The sequence below is a fragment of the Lepidochelys olivacea genome (assembly GCF_965140295.1).
Source record: "Lepidochelys olivacea isolate rLepOli2 genome assembly, chromosome: 17".
Lineage (NCBI taxonomy): Eukaryota > Metazoa > Chordata > Testudines > Cheloniidae > Lepidochelys > Lepidochelys olivacea.
Window position 1 is genome coordinate 21074092 of NC_140427.1, and position 22114 is coordinate 21096205.

Genomic DNA, 22114 nt, shown 5'->3' on the forward strand with positions numbered 1-22114 from the left:
ATGGATCCCTTGATGATGACCTGTTCTGGTCATTCCCTCTGGGGAACCGGCCACTGTCAGGAGACAGGTTTCAGAGTAACAGCCGTGTTAGTCTGTATTCGCAAAAAGAAAAGGAGGACTTGTGGCACCTTAGAGACTAACCAATTTATTTGAGCATGAGCTTTCATGAGATGCATCCGATGAAGTGAACTGTAGCTCACGAAAGCTTATGCTCAAATAAAATGGTTAGTCTCTAAGGTGCCACAAGTACTCCTTTTCTTTTTGTCAGGAGACAGGACACTGGGCTAGATGGAGCTTTGGTCTGACCCCATGTGGCCGTTCTTATGTTCAATGCCCAATTTACATCTGAAGAGAATCTGGTGCACTATTTTCTGCTTTGGGGGCAGCTCCACCTTATGCAAATCAGGCTCTTCATCACCAGTCTTGTTCTGGCAGGTACTGAAGGCTCTGGTGAGATCACTCAGAGTGGAAGGTGCTTAACTTCTTGTTGGATCCATCCCAAACATCATCATCAAGGCAAGTCCAGAAGGGACATGGCCTCCTTGAAGATGAAGCACTGCATGGATTGATCTCTGGTTAGGTCCTTAAGATGGGCTGGCTGGATGTTCAGTTTACGTCCATGGCTGGCGATCTTATCACGCCACCGACATCCAGGTGCTCGCCGGCTGTGTGGCGGCATTCCTTGGAAAACGCGCTTCAGAATTCGTTTGTCTTCCACCTTCATACCACGCCCGGACCAAGAAAGCCACCAAAACCAAACTAGTGCGGACGGAGGCGGTTGCTGGGTTCAACTTTGAATAACTTCATCTCGGTCCCCACCACTTCAATGGAAATCGTTGCTGGGAAATACTATTCCGATAGCATTTACCTGGAGCAAGGTAAGGGTGGCAGAGATTTGGGCTCTGATTAATTAACGCTTCTGCAATTAATGCAAATGTCAATCATTTTTGCTCATGCCTGGAAACTGTACGCTGGACCAAACTAGATCTCTGCCAGGGGAGCACTGCCATTAGGGTTTGGTTTAGCCCTTATGAAAGGGGACATCTCAGCTGGAAGCCCCGTAGCATCGCTCGCTGACAGAGCAAAGGTTGGAAGGCTAAAGGACTGTCCCTCGGCTTTGAATGTCAGACAGTGACCTTGGACACTGCACGGTGCAGATTACAAGGGCTCCAGCCCCCTGCAAGGACACGGTGAGCGTGCACGCAGCACATGATGGTGTGACAATAGGTCATGGCATGCTTACAAGAGCACACGCCCACATCCAGGTACATAGACATATGCACATACAAACACCTGCATACATACACACACAAACATATAGATACTATCAGTACTTCATAATGAGCTCTTATCCAGCATTTTCCAGCCACAAATCTCCCAGGGCTTTACCAAGGAGGTCAAGATCCTTATCTCCATTTTACAGGTGGGGAAACTGAGGCACAGAGCAGGGAAGTGACTTGCTCAAGGTCACTCAGTAGGCCAGCAGCGGAGCTGGGAACAGAACCCAGGTGTCCTGAGCCCTAGTCCAATACACATGCACACACATATGTATGCACACCCGTACACTCACACACACGCACTCTCTGATGCTCCTCTGCCTGTCATGTTCTCTTTGCAGATTGTCACCCAACATCTGATGGGCAGACACGTGCCCTCAAACTGCATGCCACCGCGGGCCACAGTTCATCCTCTCCCCAGGGCCCTAGGACAGTCAAGACAAACACAGGCGTACCTTTGAGACTATTCTAGCCCTTTGGTAAATGTTATCTGTATCCTCTGTGAGCCAAAGCATGGACACTTCAGAAGACTATTACACCAAGATGCCCCAGATGCCACTGGCCTGTATTCATGCCCTTTGGTATCAATACGTTTGATGTGCATTTGTGTGTGCCAGACTCGGTGGGTGGCTTTCCCTTGGCTGGGGCGGGGGTGTAATGCCACATCCCCAGTGACGGTTCTGCAGATGCCCAGGAGAGGGGCATGGACTGGTTTTACCCACGCCAGGAGGCCTGGGGGATAAAGCCCCCAAAACTGTACCAAGTGTCAGCCTGAACCACCCTTGATCCGGAGCCAGACATGAACCACACACGCGAACCCTCCACGAAGAGTTTGAAGGACTCTGACACCTGCCAGACCCTCATGTGGAAGACGGGCATCCTCCCGCAAGTTTAGCCCCCATGTAGACCTGGTTTATGGGTTCTCTCCATAACGGTCGCAGAAGAGATGTGCTGTACCCTGTGAAAGCCAGATGGTCCCTGGTCCCTGACACAGAGCAGAACAGCAGGCCCTGGACTCTGGTCAGACCTGCTGGGATAGTCACAATGAATTGCAGGGGAGTGTCACTGGATCCTACATATAGGGAGGTGATGACTTGGCACAAACCAGGGCAAGGGCAGTCATGCCTAGTGGTCAGAACCAGCGTCACAGTCCTGGAGTCAGAGGGGATGTGTGTGCATCAGCTGATCCCACTCTCGGTCCCAGACAAATGTGCACCGCATACAGAAGAGAGCTAAACACCGGGTGGGTGGCGGGGCTGCAGCTATTTAACCCATAGCTAGGGGCGAATGTGTCACTTTGAGACGTACTTCTCTGCCCCAAAGGATAGCCACCTTCACCATTTAATCCATACTTGGGGCTATGTCCCCCTAGCTGGGGCATGGGAGGTGAGTGCCAGGGCATATCCCCATCATAGAATCATAGAAGATCAGGGTTGGAAGGGACCTCAGGAGGTCGTCTAGTCCCACCCCCTGCTCGAAGCAGGACCCATCCCATCCTGGTAGGCCTGCACACCGCACCTCTGGGGCAGGGATGTATTATTAACCCTGTATTACAGAGGAGGAACTGAGGCAAAGAGAGGCTAAGAAAAGCCCGAGGTCACATAAGAAGTTTGTGGCAGACCAGGGAATTGTCACTAGATCTCCAAATTCCTAGGTTACTGCCCTAATCATGGAAAGCGTGCAAAGAGCCAGATCGGCTGTGACAAAGGCACAAGCGACAACATCAGACCGTGGCTTGCCCTGCGTCTCTTAAGCCAGAGAATTGCGGGGGGAACAACGGGGGGGGGGGTTGCGGGGGGACTTGGCACCTAGAGCATCCTGCTCTCTTGCTCTGATGCTACCTTATCTACCTGGACAACTAAAACCAAGAAGTCTATTAGTCGAAATCTCCAGTGACTCATTTCCAGCTAATTACAGCTTTGCCTGTGGATGCAAAGCGCCATCCCCTGCCACGATGAATGGCACATGTAGGTATTAGAGCTAACTACCTTTGACAGATAGCACCTGTTCCCCGAGGCCCCAGGTGCTGAGCTCGGGCCTCAGTCAAGCTCCCGTTGATTGGCACTCTTGCTTCCTTAAATAGCTTCGCCTGATGACCCTGAACTGGGATCCTTCTCCTCCCCCTCTTTTTTCCCTGTTGCCCATTTCAGAGATCTGCAGAGGGGGTGTGACTGGTGCAGGAGGCTGCAGAGTGTTGGAGCCGGGGCCTTAGCTGGGGCAACCTGCTGTAGCTACCCTGGAAATGTGCTCCATTGACTGGAGCTGGCTCATTTAGTGACAGTCCCTGCCGTGATGCCCGGAAGCCATGGGGAACAGATCTCTCCGGTTCCGAGATATCAGCTGATCACAGCCTGGGTCAGGGAGGCATTTCTCCCCCTTGCACCATTGCATTCTGGGACTGCAGCTTGATAAAGGCTGAGAACATCTTTATTTATTAGCAACTCCCTGCCCATGGTGCGGGGGTGTGTGTGTGTCAGGGGTGCTGATGGCAGGAAACCCACCCCACAGGGGCTCCCTGGCCCATGGACTTACCCCAGCAGGGATCCACCAACTATCCCCCCAGCCGAGCAGGGGTATAGAAGCTGTGGGGGCTCCTGAGACCCCCAGGCTGCATTAGCACTCAGTGAGCCACTTGGGGGTGCTTCACCCTGCAGATCCCCAGTGACTGTCTGTCTAGCAAGGAGCCCATCACTGCAGGATCGGAGCAGCGATTCATCCCTCAGTCTCCCTGCAGGCCAGCGAGGTGTTCAACCCCCCCTTGCGGAGGCCTGGAGAAACGGAGCGACTTGTGCAAGGGTGCGGTGATGTTCTAGCCATGTCGGTCCCAGGATATGGGCAAGATCACGCATAGGAACTGAAGCCAGATCGCCAGCATCCCACTCCGGTGCTGTGACCACCAGCCACCTCCAGGGGCTCTGGATTGGGCCTCGGGTTGGCCCTGCAAAAGAGCCACAAGTCCACCAGCCAGAACAGAGGCCCTTCAGAGGGAAAGACTGCAGCATCTCCTCTAAGCCAGCACCTCTCCAACAGCCCAGTCCCCTGTTTCTTCAACAGCACGTGCGATCAATCCAAGTCCACACGTCACGAAGGCTGGCAAACATTTCGGTAGGTTTATCTGTACGTCTCCTGAAAACACAGCTATTTCTCAAGCCTAAATGAAGTCTTTAATGCCGTCCTGTCTAGCCGGCGACTCCTGCCGTGCCGCAGTGTTTCCAAACACTAATTAGCAATCTATTGATTTGCTGCAGTCGCTGTTTAATGTTTGCACTCCAGTACTGGAAACACACATGCACCCGCACAGTGGGTGCGACTTCAAAGGGGAGCGCCAGGCACAGAGGATGATTGCCTGTCGCTCGGCGTGGGTTTTGTTCCCAGACATATGTTGACATGGTGGTTGTTGTGGGGTTTTGTTGTTGCTTTTTTTATTGTCATTTTTATTGCTACTTGTTACAGATCATTTCTTGGGCTGCCAAGTGAGTCGCTGCATAAGACAGCGTCAGGGGAGAGGCAGAGCGCTGCATCAAGGCGTGAATGTACACCGGTTTAAATCGCAGCCCATCCTGCCGAAGATAATGGGATTGGATGGGTGGGAGGAAGGAGAGGAGATGTCCAGTGAGGGAGGACGCTGGTAGCAGGGTCTCTATGTTGGTGACGCACCATCTGAAACCTACATAACTGTGAAATGTGGGTCTGAAATGTGGGGCTGGGGGCTGCCCTGTCTGACCTTCCCAGTGAATTTCAAGGACTTCCAGGCAGTAACAAGGATCTATGAAGATGTAGAATAATCTTCCAAGGGAAGGGGTGGGATTTCTGTCACTTGGGATTGTTAACACTAGACTTGCTAAAAGCACTAGAAAATGTCCTGTGTGGATAATTGACACGTGAAGGAAATCTAGCTACCTCTCTATCCCCATATACACCTATCCATCTATCCATCCCCTTACACACCCATTTATCTACTGATCTATCCCTATACACACCCATCCATCTACCTAGCTATCCCCATACACACCCTATCCACCTATCTATTATTGTGTTGTCTCTGACCTATCTGCCTGTTTGTCACAGGTTTGGTACTTCCATCCACTCCCCAGGTTAATTAGATTGGCAACCAACTAGACTTCCTGGAGCTTTCATCTCGTCTCCCATCCCTGGTTGCTCCACTTGGGGTAGTGTTTTAGTGGGGAATGGGGCTGTTATTTGGGCAATGGGGCAAAGCTTTATCACAACGGAAGGTCTGGCAGTAGGTCCTGAAGGGGCCCGGACTCCAGATTGGCTCACCTCTCCTGTAGGTTAGTTCCACAGTCAGATCCCCTTGACCAGTTCGTAGGTCTTTAACATCCTTGACTTCTGTGACCTTTTCAGTAATCTCTGCAGCTGAGGCAGGCAGCTTGTCAAACCAGGAAGAGGCAGGAGCTGGAATAGAGCTCCTTACACCGGGACCAGACAAATGGTGCAAAAGGCTGTTTTGGAGCATTTCTTCCAGTTCCAAACTGCTGCTCCATTTCCCGCTGTTCATATCCCCACCCTCTTTGTTGTTTGGAAACTCTTGCTTTGGTTCACACAAGTATTTGGGGAATGGCTGTTCTCGGGGCAGATAGCCCTAGTCACAGGTGAGCCGGAGTACTCCCTGATCTCTGTTCGGCTGTTGAAACCGTTTCAATCTTCCACGCAAGGACCAGAAGCAACTCGCCTTGGAACCAAATGGAAAATGAGGAAGATCACAGGATCAGGAGCGAGCAAGATCCTGATCAACTCAAATCCTGTATCCAAGCCTTAAGCGCTCATGAATTACCAGGGTGCATCCCTATTAACTGATTCCTTTGCTACTGGGTCTTGAGCAGGTGAACTCTCATTTGTCTGGGATACATTTGGGTGGCTAAAGCCCAGTGTAACCAGGACTCTGCTATGTCTCTAAAACGCACAATGCTGCGGTCGCTCTGTTGGAATAACATGCACTACCAGAAGAGAATGCAGTGTAGATCCGGCCGTCGCAGGGTTAGCGACTGGCAACAGAGATTTTTGAAAATGCAAAAGTTTGTTGCAGTGGAAATTTAAGGGTTCATTTCAAGAGCAGCTCCCAGCTATTTACGCTGATCCCCCTTAGCACAGCAGAAGAGCCTCTGAGTTGCCTTTGAAGTGGAAGTTCTCCTCCCGGAGCAATGGTGCTTTTCCCCGCTGAATGCCGTTGAAAATGAAGCAAGAAGCCAGCATGAGAGTTTTCTCCCCCCCCGAGCAGGGTCCAGCATGTCAGCTTAGCGACTGTCAAGCGTGGTGTTGCAGCTTTCACGTGTGTTTTATCAGGGGTTCGGTTTTAGTGGAGACGACCGTAAATCCTATCAGCGGACCCGGCATCACATTAACAAACGGGAATCGGAATAAGGCCAGCTGCTGACCAATGGGTAACTGGTAGAATGATGAGAAAGCAATATTTGGCTATTTCTCAGCAATGATCAATGTGTTACACAGATTTTAAAAATGTTTTGCTACCAGGCATATCTAGAATCAATTGGCTTTAATTGGGCATGAAACATGTCAAAACTGGCTATCTGGAGAAGCTATTCTGGGGATCAGGGAGGTTTTCAGTAACGGGGATGGGAGCCAGGTTGGGCAGCTCTGTCTAGGGAGGAAGGTTGGGCCAGTGGTTAGCACACTAGTCTAGGATGTGGGTGACCTGGATTCAATTCTTTGCTCTGCCACAAATTCCCTGGGTGATGGGCAAGTCACTTAGTCGCTCTGAGCCTCAGTTTTCTCATATTCTAAATGGGCATAATTAGCATGGGGGGTGATTGTGAGGTACCCAGGGAATAACAAGGGCCATATACATCCCAAAGATGGGTGGATCTGGAATAATACCCAATCCACTCTACTGCAAAAGGTTCTCACTACCCGCAATGTCATGTACCCAGCATCTTCTGCTATTAATTATATTCCAGTAGAGCCTAGAGACTCCAAACCAAGAGCAGGGCCCCATTGCACTGGGCACTGTCCACATCCACAGCAAGAGACAATCTCTGCCCCAAAGAGCTTAGAACCTGAAGAGACCAAAGGAGCAATTCAGGATTATTACCCCATTGCACAGATAGGGAACTGAGGTCCGGAAAGGCTGAATGATTTCCCCAAGGTGACACAGGACTTGGCTACACAGTGAGTTAGTGTGCAGTAAGCCAGGGACTCAAGCTATGGTGCAGTGGCCTGGATGCCATAACGCGCTGGGTGGGCGTTGCTACAGCGCATTCCACACGTCTTACTGATGGTTTCTGACCCATCTAAAGGCAGTTAAGGGACAAACAGCTCCGCAAGGGTGAGGCTGAGTGAAGCCAGGAGCAGGAGAGAGAGGCGGCCAGCCGGGACGGGACTGGGGGCGGGGACGGAGGGCATAGGGATGGCTTGAAGGGAAGGGTGAGCTGTGGGGAAGGAGAAATGGAGATCAGCAGCTGGCAAAGGAAGGAGAGAACTAGGCTGGCTGGCGAGGACTGAGCCCAAAGGGTGGATGCAGCACTGCCCACCTCAGCTGGGGCCAGTGCATCAGTCTCCTAGTTGCAGCACGGCGGACGGCACTCAGAGCCTGACCGGGTGGATGAGACAACCTCACCCCTTGGCCCAGCTTCTGCCTTCAGCTCTGGGTAAGCTCCAAAGCACACGTGTCTCTCCCCGGCAGACGTGGGTCCGATAAAAGCTGTCACCTCGCCCGCCTTGTCTCTCTAATAGCTACGCCACCACGGCCTAGTGCCACGTGAGTCACTCGGAACAGACTGGCTCACTCGGGGGGGGGATGGATCACATGGGAAACAAGTTGAAACGAATACAGCCACCCGCGCTGTGATTACATATTCCTCGGTCACGGCGGGCACCCAGCCAGAGGAGCTTCATTAGAGGTAAAAGGAGGAGGAAATAAATAACTCTTAAGAAAATAATCCGTGGGTGAGAGAGAATAGCTGAGTGCTGAGAAGGAAGCAAAGAGCTACCTACCCGCTAAAGACTCCCGGATAATACAATATCCCATGCAGCCCTTGAGCTCTTTTGTGTAAATGCACATTGGCGAATGAATGAGATCGGGTAAAGCAGAGCTATGGAGACCGTGGGAACCAGAACCAAAGCAGGGTATCTAGGGGGAACCAGTTTCATTTTTGCTCATGGGGCTTATGTTTGCTGAATGTTTTCTTCCTGTCGTTGGGGCTCGTCTGCCAGCTGAATGGCAATATTTCTGAGCAAGTGAGGCAGGGGACAGCCATCTGCAAACGCCAGTGATCACAGTCTGATTATTATTATTTATTTGTATTATAACAGCACCTAAAGGCCTCAACTGAGATCAGGGATCCATTGAGCGAGAGGCTGTACAGACACAGAGTGAGAGATGGTCCCTGCTCCAAAACGCTTACAAGCCAAGGTCCCAACTCAGCAAAACCTCCCTATTCAGAATAGCCCTTGAACACACCCTCTAGCTCAGCCATCAGACATGGGTTGGAGGCAGGGATCACCCGGGCTGAGCTATGCAGCGGGTCAACGTAGGTGATCATAATGGTCCCCTCTGGGCTTGGAATTTATGACTCTATAACTTTAAGCCTGTGTTTAAGTCCCATGGAAATGAATCATTTAAGCACGTCTTAAGTGCTTTCCTGACCCAGGGCTGAGCTAGACAAAAGGCTGGTGAACAGAAGGGTCACTTCCCCCCCTTGCTCAGAAGGGTGACGGAGGCCCTGGGAGATTGAGGTGCGGCCTTTCAGGAGTCTGGAACCCAGTCCCCATTGTCTGTCCCAGCAGGCAAGGAAGGCCCGGGATTCGGATGAAGGTCAGCCGCCCCGGCCACTTGTGCACCTTCCCCATGCCCAGTTCCACCCCCACGGGGGTCAGACAGAGTGGAGGGAGAGGGTACGTCTGGAGGAACTGCACCAGCAGAGCGACGCTGGGGTCAGACCGACGTCAGGGGGCTTCAGCTATCTGACCCGCCCGCCGCAGGGCTAGAGCCCCCAGCTAGCCCCAAGTCCCCAGCTCACTCATGCCATCAGCAGGCCCCGGTGATTCTGCTTGGGCCGGCGCTCCCACCCCCAGGGCAGGAGTATCAGCAGTGCAGTGGAGGCCCCAGGGCCTTTCCTGGGTAAGGAAGGCGGCAGGATTACCCCACCCTAGCCTCTGGTTTGCCCCTCTCTGAGCCTGCTACCAGGCTCCCTCGATTGCATTCCAGCTGCGTTTCTCAATTGGTTTGAGCCAGCACGCCAGCTCCCGCTTGGCCTCTCTCTTATTTCCCCAGCCGCTTGACACAAGGCAGCAATTTAATAATGTGCTGGGTTTGGCGGTTTATGATATTTTTAGGATTTGTGTGGTTTAGCGAGTAGGTACATTTAACAGCGGGGTAGAAATGTCTTCGCAGAGCTCCTGCCAGCTCTCGGTAAGGCTGTACACAACCTATTACCCTCCGCCTCCCAGCCCCTCTTGATGCGGCTGCCTCTGTCTCTCTCACACTCACACAAATACACAGGCACACACACACACTCATATGTGTGCACAAGCACGCAAGCACACACTCCCGCACACACTCACAAGTGTGCACACACACCCATCCACGTGCACACTTCCACACACACATACGGATGTATGCAGAGGCACACAAATGCATGCACGCCCAGATACACACACATACACTCCGGCACACGCACACAGGAGCACAGTCAGACAGGTGCATAACACAGACACACGCCTGTGTGCTCACACACACACACGCACGCAGGCTCACGCATATCTGTGCGTACAAACGCACATGCATGCCCACACGCTCACACACCCGCACACTCACACCCACACCCAGACACACACACACGGAGTTACCCCAGGAACCCTGGTCCCTGTGGGCTGCATTGCACAGTGGAGTATGTGTCCAGCGAGGGGCGTTGTGGGAGTCAATTATCCCCCAGGTTCCTGGATCATGGATGTGGGCACACAGGGAGAAGCAGGTGCCATGTGCCCGCTGCTCTTCCTTGGAGCAGGTGGGCAAGGAGTGGGGGTGCAAGGGGAGATGCGTGGAGACTTGGCTCCTTCCTGCACAGGTGCCGGCGAGCACAGCCGAGCCAGCAATGGGGCACTGGGAGAGTCCCACTGGAGATTGCTACCCCCTGCAGCAAGTGGGGGTGCAGGGAGGCTCTCTGAGACACACGTCTGTCTCAGGAGCACCCCCGGGCCAGTGAGGCTATGCACCGCCCCTTGCGCGGTTTAGCCCTGTACTTAGATATCGCTCTGTATAGAAGTCCCCACAATTCTCCTCCTTGGCCTATTTGCTTATAAAGCATCGTCTTTCCCAAAGGGGCAGGCTACGGGGTGAACTCACCCTCAGCTCCTTATGCTTAGCAGGGCTGAGATGGGACACCAGCTGCAGCAGGCTGATAAGCGCCCAGGAAAGTAGAAACTTGGGTCTGTGGTTCTAGTGTTTAAAAGGAAGCATGAGTTATATGGACAGGACCTCAGCTTCCTTGGGGCCTGTCTGTTTGCAAAGCCCAAGGCAGCAGGCCTGGGGCTGCAGTTTTCTATCAAAGACAAGAGGTGAGAAGGGGCTTAGTTCCCATTGTGAGGTGTTTCACCCCCATGCACGCCCAAACACATATGCAGCCATAGCCACGGCTGGGCCTGCACGCCGTCAAACCCAGGAACAAACATGCAAACACACCCAAGTACATACTCCCACAATCACAAAGATGTAGTCAAACCCATGCACAGACAAGCACATCTGTCAATGCCTACACACATCATCGTAAACACATGTACACCCCCAGCATGGGCACATGCAGACATGCAGACACACGTGCGGACCCATGTGCAAATACACACACAATCTGAAACACCTACGCCAGGCCTGGATGCACACAGTCATGAAAGTACATGAGCAAATACACACACAATCATCAACAACTGTACCCCCAGGCAGAGGGACACGCAGTCACCCGCGTCCATAAAAACACCCATGCAAACACATACGCAGTCACACCCAGGCATAGAGGCACACAGTCACACCCTGACAATCACACCCCCACCCGAACACAACCCAGCTTTTTTACATACGGACATTGTAGTGCCCTTGATGAGAAAAGAAACACGTGTCAGTTTCTGATCCTTCGGCCTCATGATATCTGTTACTCTTTCAGTTCCTCTCCGCGTTGCAAACACTCTCATCCGCTTGTCAATAAAAGGAGCTGGACAGGAAACGCACCCTTTTCTAATCGCACCTAGAGGTCCCAACCAAGATCACGGCTCTGTTGCCCTGGACGCTGCACAACCAGCCAGTGAGAGACAGAGGGCTGGAGACCCTGGCTCTCCTGTGGCCAGCTGTGTGGTGATTGACACCGATGCAGAATGAGCTGTCGCAGGGAACGACTCCGATCGAGGAAACCTGCCCGGAAAAGTTCACCTGCAAGAGACAACGGGGGAGCCCGGGGGGCAGAGCTCAAGGGGTTAATCCAAAGGCTTCAATGGGCCACAGGAGAACACGGGCGCATTTGGGGCGGGGGGCGGGAGTCTGTAACTCTCTCTCTCGACTGCGGCCCCTTCTGGGGATGAGTCTGTCAAGATGCCAGCTCGGTGTGGGTGGGGAGCCCCAGTGGTGGGCGGGATTTAACTCAGTCGTTAGTGGGAGGAACGGCTCGAGAGGCAGCTATGAGAAACCCACTTGAATGGCACCGGAAGGAGACTGTCTTAGGAGTAAATGCAATGGGGATGTAGGGCGCTGGCCGGGCTCCCCCAGCCCAAGGAGGGCTGCCTAGAGTCAGTTCAGGACACTGTTTATTATCCCCTGGACCAAAGCAGGCTAACAGGGCCCAAAGGCCTTTCCCCCCGTGTCTGGCTCCAGGGCCAGTGGCAGGAGCCAGCTTCCTTCCTGCAGCTCCCTGCTCAGCTGGGCACTTTCCGCTTCTGTAGGGATCTCCTGGCTTCTTTCCCAGCTGGGTCTGATCCTCCCCTCGGCCAGGCCAGACCACCTGGTCTCAAAGGGGCTCTGCTCTCCCCAGGTCGCTGAAAGAGGCAGCCCACCCTGCTACCAAGGAATACGTGTATAGTTTGGCTGAATGAGGGGTCCCGGGAGAAATGAAACCCTGGCCCGCCGGAGAACGTCTGCTGCTTGCAGCCAGGCTGTGTCTGGACCCAGGGCATTTCTGGGCTGGCCCTCGGTGGCTTCTCCATAAAGCAAAGGGGCCAATCACCAAAAAGTGGCATGTGGAAGCTAACCTCTTTTCCCTCGCTCACATTACGAGTTGTGATGAGCAGGGCCCATTGTGCAAGGCGCTGGACATGCACATAGCAAAAGACAGCCCCTGACCTGAAGAGCTCGATGGGCTCAAAGGACAACAGCTGGTGGCGGAGGTAAATGACGAGCACAGGGAGACCGGTACCCTGCTGCTTTGGCCAGGAGTGTTGCAAACCACCTGCTCCAGGAAATGGACAGTTAATTGGCACCCAGCAGTGCCAGGAGGCTGGCAGCCAATCCCCCATCCTTTCTCATACCAGGTGGGAGGGAAGGTTGAAGCAAGAAAAGCAGCCAGCATGGTGGGGGTACTGAAGGCAGCATGGCCTAGTGGGTAAGGCATGGGACTTAGGAGACCCGGGTTTTAGTCCCAGCTCTGCTGCTAGCCTGCTGGGTGAGCAAGTCCCTTTGTCTCTGTCTCCGGGTCTATTTCGAGTCCGGGGCAGGCACTCTCTCTCCTTACATGCCTGCAGCACCCAGCACTTCGTCTCCATTGCCCCCCCCCCGCCCCCCACTGTAGCACAACCAGTAGCAAACCCAGAGGAGGAGGCAGCCTCTTGCCCTGGACCCGGGTCCCCTCCTCCTGTTTCTTTCTTTCCCTGCCCCGCCCAGGGGAGATGAGGTGCATTACAGGTTAGCGGATTTGCAGAACACAAATTTTCCTCACCCTAGTCATTGTTCTCACCGCTCCTTGCTTGAAGTCTTTGCACGGCCCCTCACCCCAGCTCTCGGAGGCCAGGGTTGCTCCAACACGGATGGCCCGGAGACAGAGTCTGGCCTCTCCGGATGAGGTCTGCTCTGCTTTTAGGGGATATTCCACCCCCTCCTTCTTAGGTGCCTTCAGTGCTCCTGAAAGCAAGGGATTAAGAAGCAATAGCTAAGGCCAGCCAGAAACATACACACAGCCTGCCACAACCCGCCACATCCTAGTGTAGTCTATATAGGTTCTCATACAGCCCTCATCTGAGCCTCTTCCCTCCATGCATTACATGATGGGACTGACACCTGTCATGCATGGCTCGTTTCCCCCTTATCTGCTCTCCGGGGGGAATCCTGCCTGTAATGGAGTGTCGAGCTCCGGTAGGTTTTCTGTAAATGTCTGCGCTGCTCTGTTTTCTAGAGACGGCGGGTGGGAAGACACAGGTCTGGCACTAGGATGGGCCCGAGTTCCTGGGGGAGTTCGTTCCACAGCCTCAGATCAGCCCCTGAAAAAGCCCCATCAACCACCCAGAGGAGCTTTCCCTGTGGTAGAAAGTTCCACAGTGCCAGAGGAATGGAGTTGTAGACCCTGGTCTTCATCCTGGAGCTTTGGTCAGTCTTTTAGGTGTGCTGGGCCCAGGGCATTGAGGATAAGGATCAAGACCAGGCACTTGGCCGGTGGACCCAGCAGAGAAGAGGTGTGAGGTGCTCACTGTAGCCTGTATGGTTGAGGCGATGCAGTGCAGTGGTTTCCACTAGCTGGAGTTCCCTAAGGGCTCCTGGCTTCATGCCCAGGTTCCTCAGATCCTCACTATGGTTTGAAACATGGGATCTTATTCCACTGCAGCAGGGACATCTGCCCCTTGAGCTGTAGGAGAAGCTCCTTTGAGTAGCAGCAGTAGTGGGCTGTTATCCCCTCACAGGCCAGCTCCGCGAGGCGGGATGTGACACACGCTTTGCCAGTGAGTTCATGCATGGACTTGCAGACAGCACCAGGTATGCCAGCCAGGCAGAGACCCGGAGGGAGGCCCTTTGCTGGAGTCTCCGCCGTCTGTATTTCTTTGCACTTCATTCCTAACGAAGAAGCAGCTGCTGGTGGCCTCTGGGACTGAAGTGTCGGCTCTGCTGTGGGGCAGGGAAGGACAGCAAGAGGGACGGACAGGGAGAAAGTCACAGAGAGAACAGCTCAGCACTTTCCCCTCCGAGGAAGGAGCTCCAGGTAATGAAGCACCCAAGTGCCCTGACAAGGTTCCAGGCTCAGAAGCCAACGTGGCTCGCTGCTCAGTGACAAACAAAAGCAAAACGCAGCCGATTTCAGCTCCCAGGACAGAGCACAGACCCGCGGGCTTCCCGTGTGCCTGCAAGCTGTGGGGCTGTCATCACGCAGGGAGCAGTGTCGATAGCAAGAAGGAAACGAGTCAGGGAACGGTGAGTCCAGCTGGAACACCCAGGGTGAGGGGCTGGATTCTGTGCTCTGCTAATGCTGCTTTGGGATGGGGAAGTGGGACGGAGTGGGCTTAAAGCAGCCAGGGACAGTCAGTGGAGAAGTCCCGCCATGCAGGCAAGCACAGCGCTGGTGGATGCTACCCCGCCACCTCCTGTACCAGCCTCTCCCCACTCCAGGAGGGCAAGGAAGGGTAGTGTCAGGGGTGGGACCAAGAAGGAGTGTGGCTGAGCAGAACTCCACCCTGACCAGCATCTAGCCTGACCTCCTGCATCACCCAGGCCGGAGAACCTCGCCCAGGGATTCCTGCTTCCAGCCCATATCTGGTGGTTGAGCTAGCGCGTATGTTTTCGAAAGACACCTAGCCTCCATTTAAAGACTTCACGTGACAGAAGATCTACCAGATCCTTTCGGGCACCCCCCCAAATGAGAGAGCGGCAAAGCACGCCCCCAGCTCTGCCGCCTCGTGCTGCTACGTTGAACTCCGGTTTCTCTCCCTATCAGTGTGGAATGCAAGAGTGACCTGGCTGAAAACAGGGGCAGGAAATGGGTGCAAAAAACCTCATGGGAAAATGGTTGTCCTTTCTTATTGAAATGTCAAACGTTTGCAACCAACTCTAGCACCAAATTAATACAAAATGTAGTGTGCCACAAAGTGGGGATACTATGCACTAAGTTACAGCACAGAACGTACAGAGCCTGGTTTTACAAGAAAGCTGAGGGATAGATTGGCATGGGTTTAGCACGCACAGCTGGGGCTGGATGTTCAAAAGAGCTCAGCTCCCGAAGTCCCAAGTTCTTCTCAGATACAGCCACGTTTTTTGGTGCTTAAGTGGGTGCTGGATTCTTGTGAACGTTCAGCTGACATCTTCAAATCTGGCTAGATTTTGAAGATCTAGAAAACAAGCCAAGTCTGAAGAAACTCTGATCTCTGTCCCCGCTTGGGCTGTAGAAACAGAGCCCAGCTGTTTGTACCGGGGTCACTGCACAGCTGCCAGCGTGGGGATGTCTTTCCCAAGGGTGAGTTCTAAAATAAGCCGAGCGTAGTCTGCCAGGCCCTCATCCCATAGGGTTTAAAAAGTGGGACTCAAGTGATGCCCAGATCTGGTCCTGGCCCCCTACACAGGGCTAAATTTCACCCAACGAACCACCAGAAGGCCTCACCCAGTCGTACGTTTCTCTGTAGCAGCCCTGCTAGAAGGAAGTAGAATTGCTGCCAAAAGGACCATAGGACCAGGGATTCGAGTCTCCTCTATGGTGACTTCCAGTCAGTGGCGGCCATTTTCCTCTCACGTCTGTTTCGCACCAGTATCACCCTGTTGATTTCAGTGTATTTACCCCTGATGCAGGAGGGGGGCTGAAACTATTTGTGTGGTGGGGGGGGGGCTGAGAGCCATTGAACCAAACTGTAAACCCTGGATATGATGGAAACCACTTCAAGCCAGGGGATACGGCAACACCCCTAGTTTCAGCACCTATGCCCTGATGAGAAGAAAGCCAGGCCCAGTGAGACCCTCCCACCTCGGGAAAACTTGCCGTAAACAACCTCAAATTCTTTCCGCCATGGAACCACCAAGACACCCCGCCTTCAACTTCAGAGCTCGCCATGCTGAGCCTGCCAGGGTACACAATATCTGTCCAATCCCCCCGCTCCTGATTTATTATACGACATCCAAGGGAAGGATTTAAACTGCCCTGCCTGTCTCTCAGCCACGTTAGCTGCCCAGTGCTGTGCTTGCTGTTTGATCTCAGGAGCTGAGCCTCAGAGCTTCTCATCTCTAATTGAGTTGCGGATGTTTCTTCCCCGGCTAATCCTGTTTGTTCTGTATCACATCACTCCCGGTGCTGCCACGATCAGCTCCATGTAAATAAGTAAAAAGAAGAGGAGGACTTGTGGCACCTTAGAGACTAACTAATTTATTTGAGCATCAGCTTTCGTGAGCTACAGCTCACTTCATCCGAGCTGTAGCTCACGAAAGCTTATGCTCAGATAAATTGGTTAGTCTCTAAGGTGCCACAAGTCCTCCTTTTCTTTTTGCGAATACAGACTAACCGGCTGTTACTCTGAAACATGTAAATAAGTGTTTCTCAGATCAGGCAGGCTCAGCGTTCTCTCCCCCTGGGGAAGGCTGGCCGGTTTCTCTGCCGCAGGGGGGAATCACAGCCCATGTGTCAGCATAGGCGGGGGTGCAGCTTGGATGCAGTTGGCAGCAGAAGTCAAGCGTGGGTCCAGCCCCCCCAAAGAACCCTTCTGATCACCGATAACGGGTGTCACTGCCATGACATAAAGCCACGTTCCATAGGCACATATTTATCATTTCCGGGTGACTATTCCTAAGGAACATTCACTGTCACAAATCAGTGACAGAGGCTATCTCTACAGCTAGGTAGACTTAATCCTGCCTCACCATGGTGGGCTGGACCAGATGATCTCCTGAGGTCCCTTCCAGTCCTGCATTTCTGGGATTCTAGGTGTTTAGCCCCAAACCAAGGATTTGCTACACTGGTTACTTGAAGCACTGCATCTCTCGGCACTCCCACAAATTGCCAGCTTCTTAAAAGTCCTGTACACACTCAGGCTCTAATGGGACTTGTGCTTTCAGGTCTCTGAAAACCAGGCTATTTATTTAGCGGCCTGGGTATGGATTTAGTGGCTGAATGTTAGCGTCGTGTCACCCCAAAAGGCAGCATGGGCCAATGGGGAGGAGGCTGGCCTGGCAGTCTGGAGACTTGTGCTTTGCTCCCCCTTCTGCCACTGACATGCTGGGTGACCTTGGGCAAGTCTCTTCATGGCTCTGCGCCTCAGTTCCCCCCTCTGTGGGATGAGGCTCATGACATTGGCAGCCCTTTATACAGCACTGTATAAAGATCTGGGGATGGAAAGAGATCTGGGGATGGAAAGAGGTGGCTCTTACTAGAGAAAACAAGCCCTGGATCCGGACCTCATGAAGTTTGGATCAGCAGCTCTGACCTCGGAGGAGCCCCAAGGGGCCAGTTTTCAAAGCGTTCCTCCTGCATTGGGCTCCTTGACCCGGCACCCAGAGCACCAGAACTATCTCCAGACACTTAAGGCCATGTCTGCCCAGGCCAAAAGCTGGGTTTGGCCATCAAGGTATCCAAACTCGACCAGAACCTCCCCTTTAATGCCCATGCAGACCCTGCTGAGCCCTTTAATTAGGTGGGAGCACAGACTCCGACACAAGCAGCTAAAACCCGGGTTACACTTTCACTCTCCTGCCAAAAGACACCATTCAATCGAAGGCGCCCAGCCGTGAGGTTCCTAAATCCAGCCCTTGCTGTCCAGAGTCTGGGCAGGGGGCAGCTCTGCATTCTCCAAAGCCTCAGAGCCATAACACACAGTGGCCCCCAACCCGGGTTTCTTCCTGGGATTACGGCAGCATGCAGAAGCACCCGATGAGATCAAGGCTTCACGTGCAGCGAGTGCTGAAACTGTGGAGGGCAGGAGGGACTTTCCCCCCGTACCAGAGCCGGTCTGGGGCTAGAACCCAGGTCTCCTAGAGTGTTCTAGCCCCTAGGCCCCACTGCCTGGGATGGCTACGGAGCCCAGCCCTGTGCGTCCCCAGTCCATGGCAATAATGTCTCCCTAGGGCAGCTTGGCTTGGAGGATCTAAAACCAGGGAGGAGATGTTTTGATTTTTGCCGTGGAGAGAATTTTACCTGCACTGTCACAGGGATGAGCATCAGCTGGAGGGATGGATGGACGTGAGAGAAGCGACCAGAGCCCGGAATGACCATCTGCTTTCATATCCCTGGCTTGTACCTCTGCTGGCTTCTGTCCCAGTGAAGTCAGTGGGGAAAGTCCTGTTTAATAGGATAGGGCCCTACCAGGTGCATCGCTGAGAGGGCAGAAGAGAACGGACAGCAGGATCCACCCGCTGGACAGTGGCCCAGCAGCTAAGGGGCTCGGCCCATTCTTGGGTCTCTAACTCAGCCAATTTTCAGCACGCGCTGCCAGCTGGGCTGTGACTGCAAATCGACCGGTGTCCATGGCTGTCATGCTGGGCTGCCCAGGGAGGTGTTCCTGGAAATCAGGCTCCCCAGAGTTAAAAATCACTTCCGCTTTCCTCCCCTGGCAAATCCCGAGTTCAGAGAGCTGTATTTCCGGTGTTACAGACACCACTCCCAGCACAGCCCCACAGCCCCGGCCGGCTTGATAATGCTACAAATATTGTCGGGTCAGTTCTCTGTCACGCTGCACCTTGGGGAGAAAACAGCACTATGGTAGGGCAGGGCAGAGCTCACCCCTCTGACCTGGCTCTGGTTTGTGCCCTTTTCCCACTCTCTAGCCCTGACCCTCTGGCCATCTACCCTAACCACCAGACTGCACTGCCTTCCAGAACCCGGACACCCTGACGACTTCAGCCACCTCGTGAAACACTGCTCACAGGGACGCCAGGTTGGGGACCGGGGGCGGGGAGGGGGAAATAAGAAAACAGGTCAACAAATCTATATGTAATGAAGAGGAAATATGGGAATGTGATAGATAGATAGATAGATAGATAGATAGATTAGATAGATCAGGGGGAGGGATAACTCAGTGGTTTCAGCATTGACCTGCTAAACCCAGGGTTGTGAGCTCAATCCTTGACGGGCCAATTTAGATATCTGGGCCAAAAATTGGGGATTGGTCCTGCTTTGAGCAGGGGGTGGGACTAGATGACCTCCTGAGGTCCCTTCCAACCCTGATCTTCTATGATAGATAGATAGATGCTGGGTGTGTGCGGGGATAGATAGATGATAATTATCATCTCTTATTGTTGTATTTTACTATTAACACAAGGCTGTCTGGCTGCGCACGTCAAGCGCCGGCTTTCATATTATGTGTACATTCCCTAGTTGCAACAGACACGGTTTGCAAACAACAGAAACCGATCCAGGAGATGAACAATCCCATGGCACATTAGCATCCTCCGCTCCCCCCGCCGTCCCCCTCCCCCGGAGCAGCGACAGGCCTGGGGGTGGCGGATAACAGCCACACAGCCACGCACAGGTAGCATTCACTCTCTGTGGAGAGATGACGGCGTATTTGATTTGGATACAAGTGACAGATAACACCAAAGAGACTGCGGGATGTAAGAACTCATCTCTCCTGCGGATTTCAGACTAAAGAAGCCTGCTAGCCTAGAGGTGCGGTTTTATCACACCCAGCAGCCCCCTGTTACCTTCCACATGCAGATGTCTAGAGGCAGGGAGCCGTGCAATCTCATTGTTTTGTCCAGCAAATATTGGGGGGGGGGGTTTCTGGCTCTTCTCTTTATGGCGGGTTTGAATGGTTTTATGACTGCAACAAATATAAAAAGGAGAGGGGAAGTATCAGGTTCTGGGAGGGGGGAAAGGAAAATGAGCGGGCAGCTGTGCTGATAAGTAGCAGAGGGATTGAGCGTCCCTGGGCAGAAGACCGTCACAGGTACTTTGTATTACGCCAGAACACCACATTGAAATGCACATTTCTCCCGGCCTGCTGGGAGCAGATAATAAAATGCTAACCAGGAAAGAGGCTGGAGCCAGGGAGAGGGGAGTTCAAACACAGGTTTCTTTTCCATTATTTTCTCTCTTTGGAAGAAAAAAGGAGATTTGCCATGTTTTCTTACGGCATCAACAGCTATAAAGAAAGGAGATAGGAAGGTCGAGATTATCAGGCAGGCTCAGACTCCGGATCCATCTAGTCTGTTTCTGACACTGCTTCAGAACACGGAGCAATAATCTCCACTAAGGACAATGGTGGAATAACCTGCCCCTTGGGGAACTACCTGCCCAGCACCCGCATTCAGGGCCGGATTCCCCAGGGCTCAGCACCGCAATCAGGGCCGGATTCCCCAGGGCTCAGCACCGCAATCAGGGCCGGATTCCCCAGGGCTCAGCACTGCAATCAGGGCCGGATTCCCCAGGGCTCAGCACCGCAATCAGGGCCGGATTCCACAGGGCTCAGCACCGCAATCAGGGCCGGATTCCCCAGGGCTCAGCACTGCAATCAGGGCTGGATTCCTCAGGGCTCAGCTGGATTTGGGTTGGATTATGAGGGCTCAGCACCAGGAATTGGGGCCAGGTCTTCCCCCAAGCCCCTCACCCAACGTGTCGAACTCCATGGAGAGGCTGACCCTCAGGCCTTGATGCAAAGTGCACCAAAGCCAATGGTGGGGCTCCCGTTGACTTCAGGGGACATTAGTTCAGTCACTTAGAGGTTGGCTTATACTAGGAAGGTTTAAATCCCATCGACATCAATGGATGTTCTCATTCTCCATATCAGTGACCCATCCTTTGTTGAACCCGACTGATCTCTGAGCCCGAAAGCTCTCTTGTGGCAGTGAGTTCCATAGCCTACTTACGAGCAGTGTAAAAGAACATTGCATTTCCGTTCCCCAGCTGTCAGCTGCATGGAATGGCCCTTCTCCTCTTGCGGTGGGACCCGGGATAAACACAAAATCTGATTTTCCTTCACTCATTTATATCCCTCCATCTCAACCCCCCCAATCCATCCCCTCTCTAGCCAGTGCTGATCTTCTCACTCTCTCCTCATAATAAAGTCTATCCATGGCTCCAACCCTGTTCACCAGCAAGCTCTGAATCTCGTCTATATGAGCCATTGCTATTTTAAGATGGGGCTACCAGCAAAGAGCCGCATATTCGGGTGGGAGCATCACACTGCTTTCGATCATGCCATTATATTTCCAGTGCCCCTTTTCCCTTATGCACTCTCCCCTTTGTTAATAATGCTCGTACCTAACTCTAAACCAGCACTTTTCCCTCTGCAGATCGCAACGCGCTTGGCCAAGGAGGTCGGGGTCATTATCCCCATGTTACAGATGGGGGAAACTGAGGCACAGAGCAGAGACAGGACTTGCCCGTGTTCACGCACCAGGCCAGTGATAGAGCCCAGGTCTCTTGAGTCCTAGGCTGGAGCCCTATCCAGTTTTTTAAGTAAAATCACAGTGCGTGGAGAAGCAGACTCATGCCGCAGAGTGCTACTGCACCACTGACCCTTGGTGATGCGAGACCCCCCCACAATAATAGGTGGGAGTGCCCCCTGCTGGCTGTGAAGTGGATGCCCAGAGCCAGGTTAACCCACCTCAGGAGTCCTGCTCTTCTCAGGCCCATCAGAAAAACAAGAGGAACGCCATCACTGTTTTGAGGAGCCAACCTGTCCCCAGCCAGAGCCAGTTCTATCTCTGTACACACGATAGCTGGCACAGGCCCACAGATCTCAGCCTGAGCTCTGCACGTGTAGGGTGCAACGCTGAGAAAGGCCAGGTCGGTCTCCTCACCCGCCAGCGGGTGGCCGTTTCCTAGCGGACTCACTCCCTGCTCCTTGTCAGGTTACCTGATTTCTTCTGAGCTACTGAGGGGCATGCCGCCACGATGGAGACGGAGTGACGGGGTGCTGGGGTGGGTGTGTTGTGATGGCTGCGTTATGGGGCACGCGTGTGTGAATTTGTACAGGGATGTGTGCGC

At 53.3% G+C, this 22114-nt stretch overlaps 1 long non-coding RNA gene across 1 annotated transcript; it reads right to left on the bottom strand.

The window, feature by feature from the left end:
• Positions 1–8563: 8563 nt before the first annotated feature.
• Positions 8564–18691, bottom strand: LOC311532640. Its single transcript, XR_014714423.1, has 3 exons — positions 18323–18691; positions 13169–13350; positions 8564–11673 (listed from the first exon to the last, which is right to left on the bottom strand). It is a non-coding gene; the product is annotated as an uncharacterized lncRNA (long non-coding RNA).
• Between the last annotated feature and the right edge of the window lie 3423 nt (positions 18692–22114).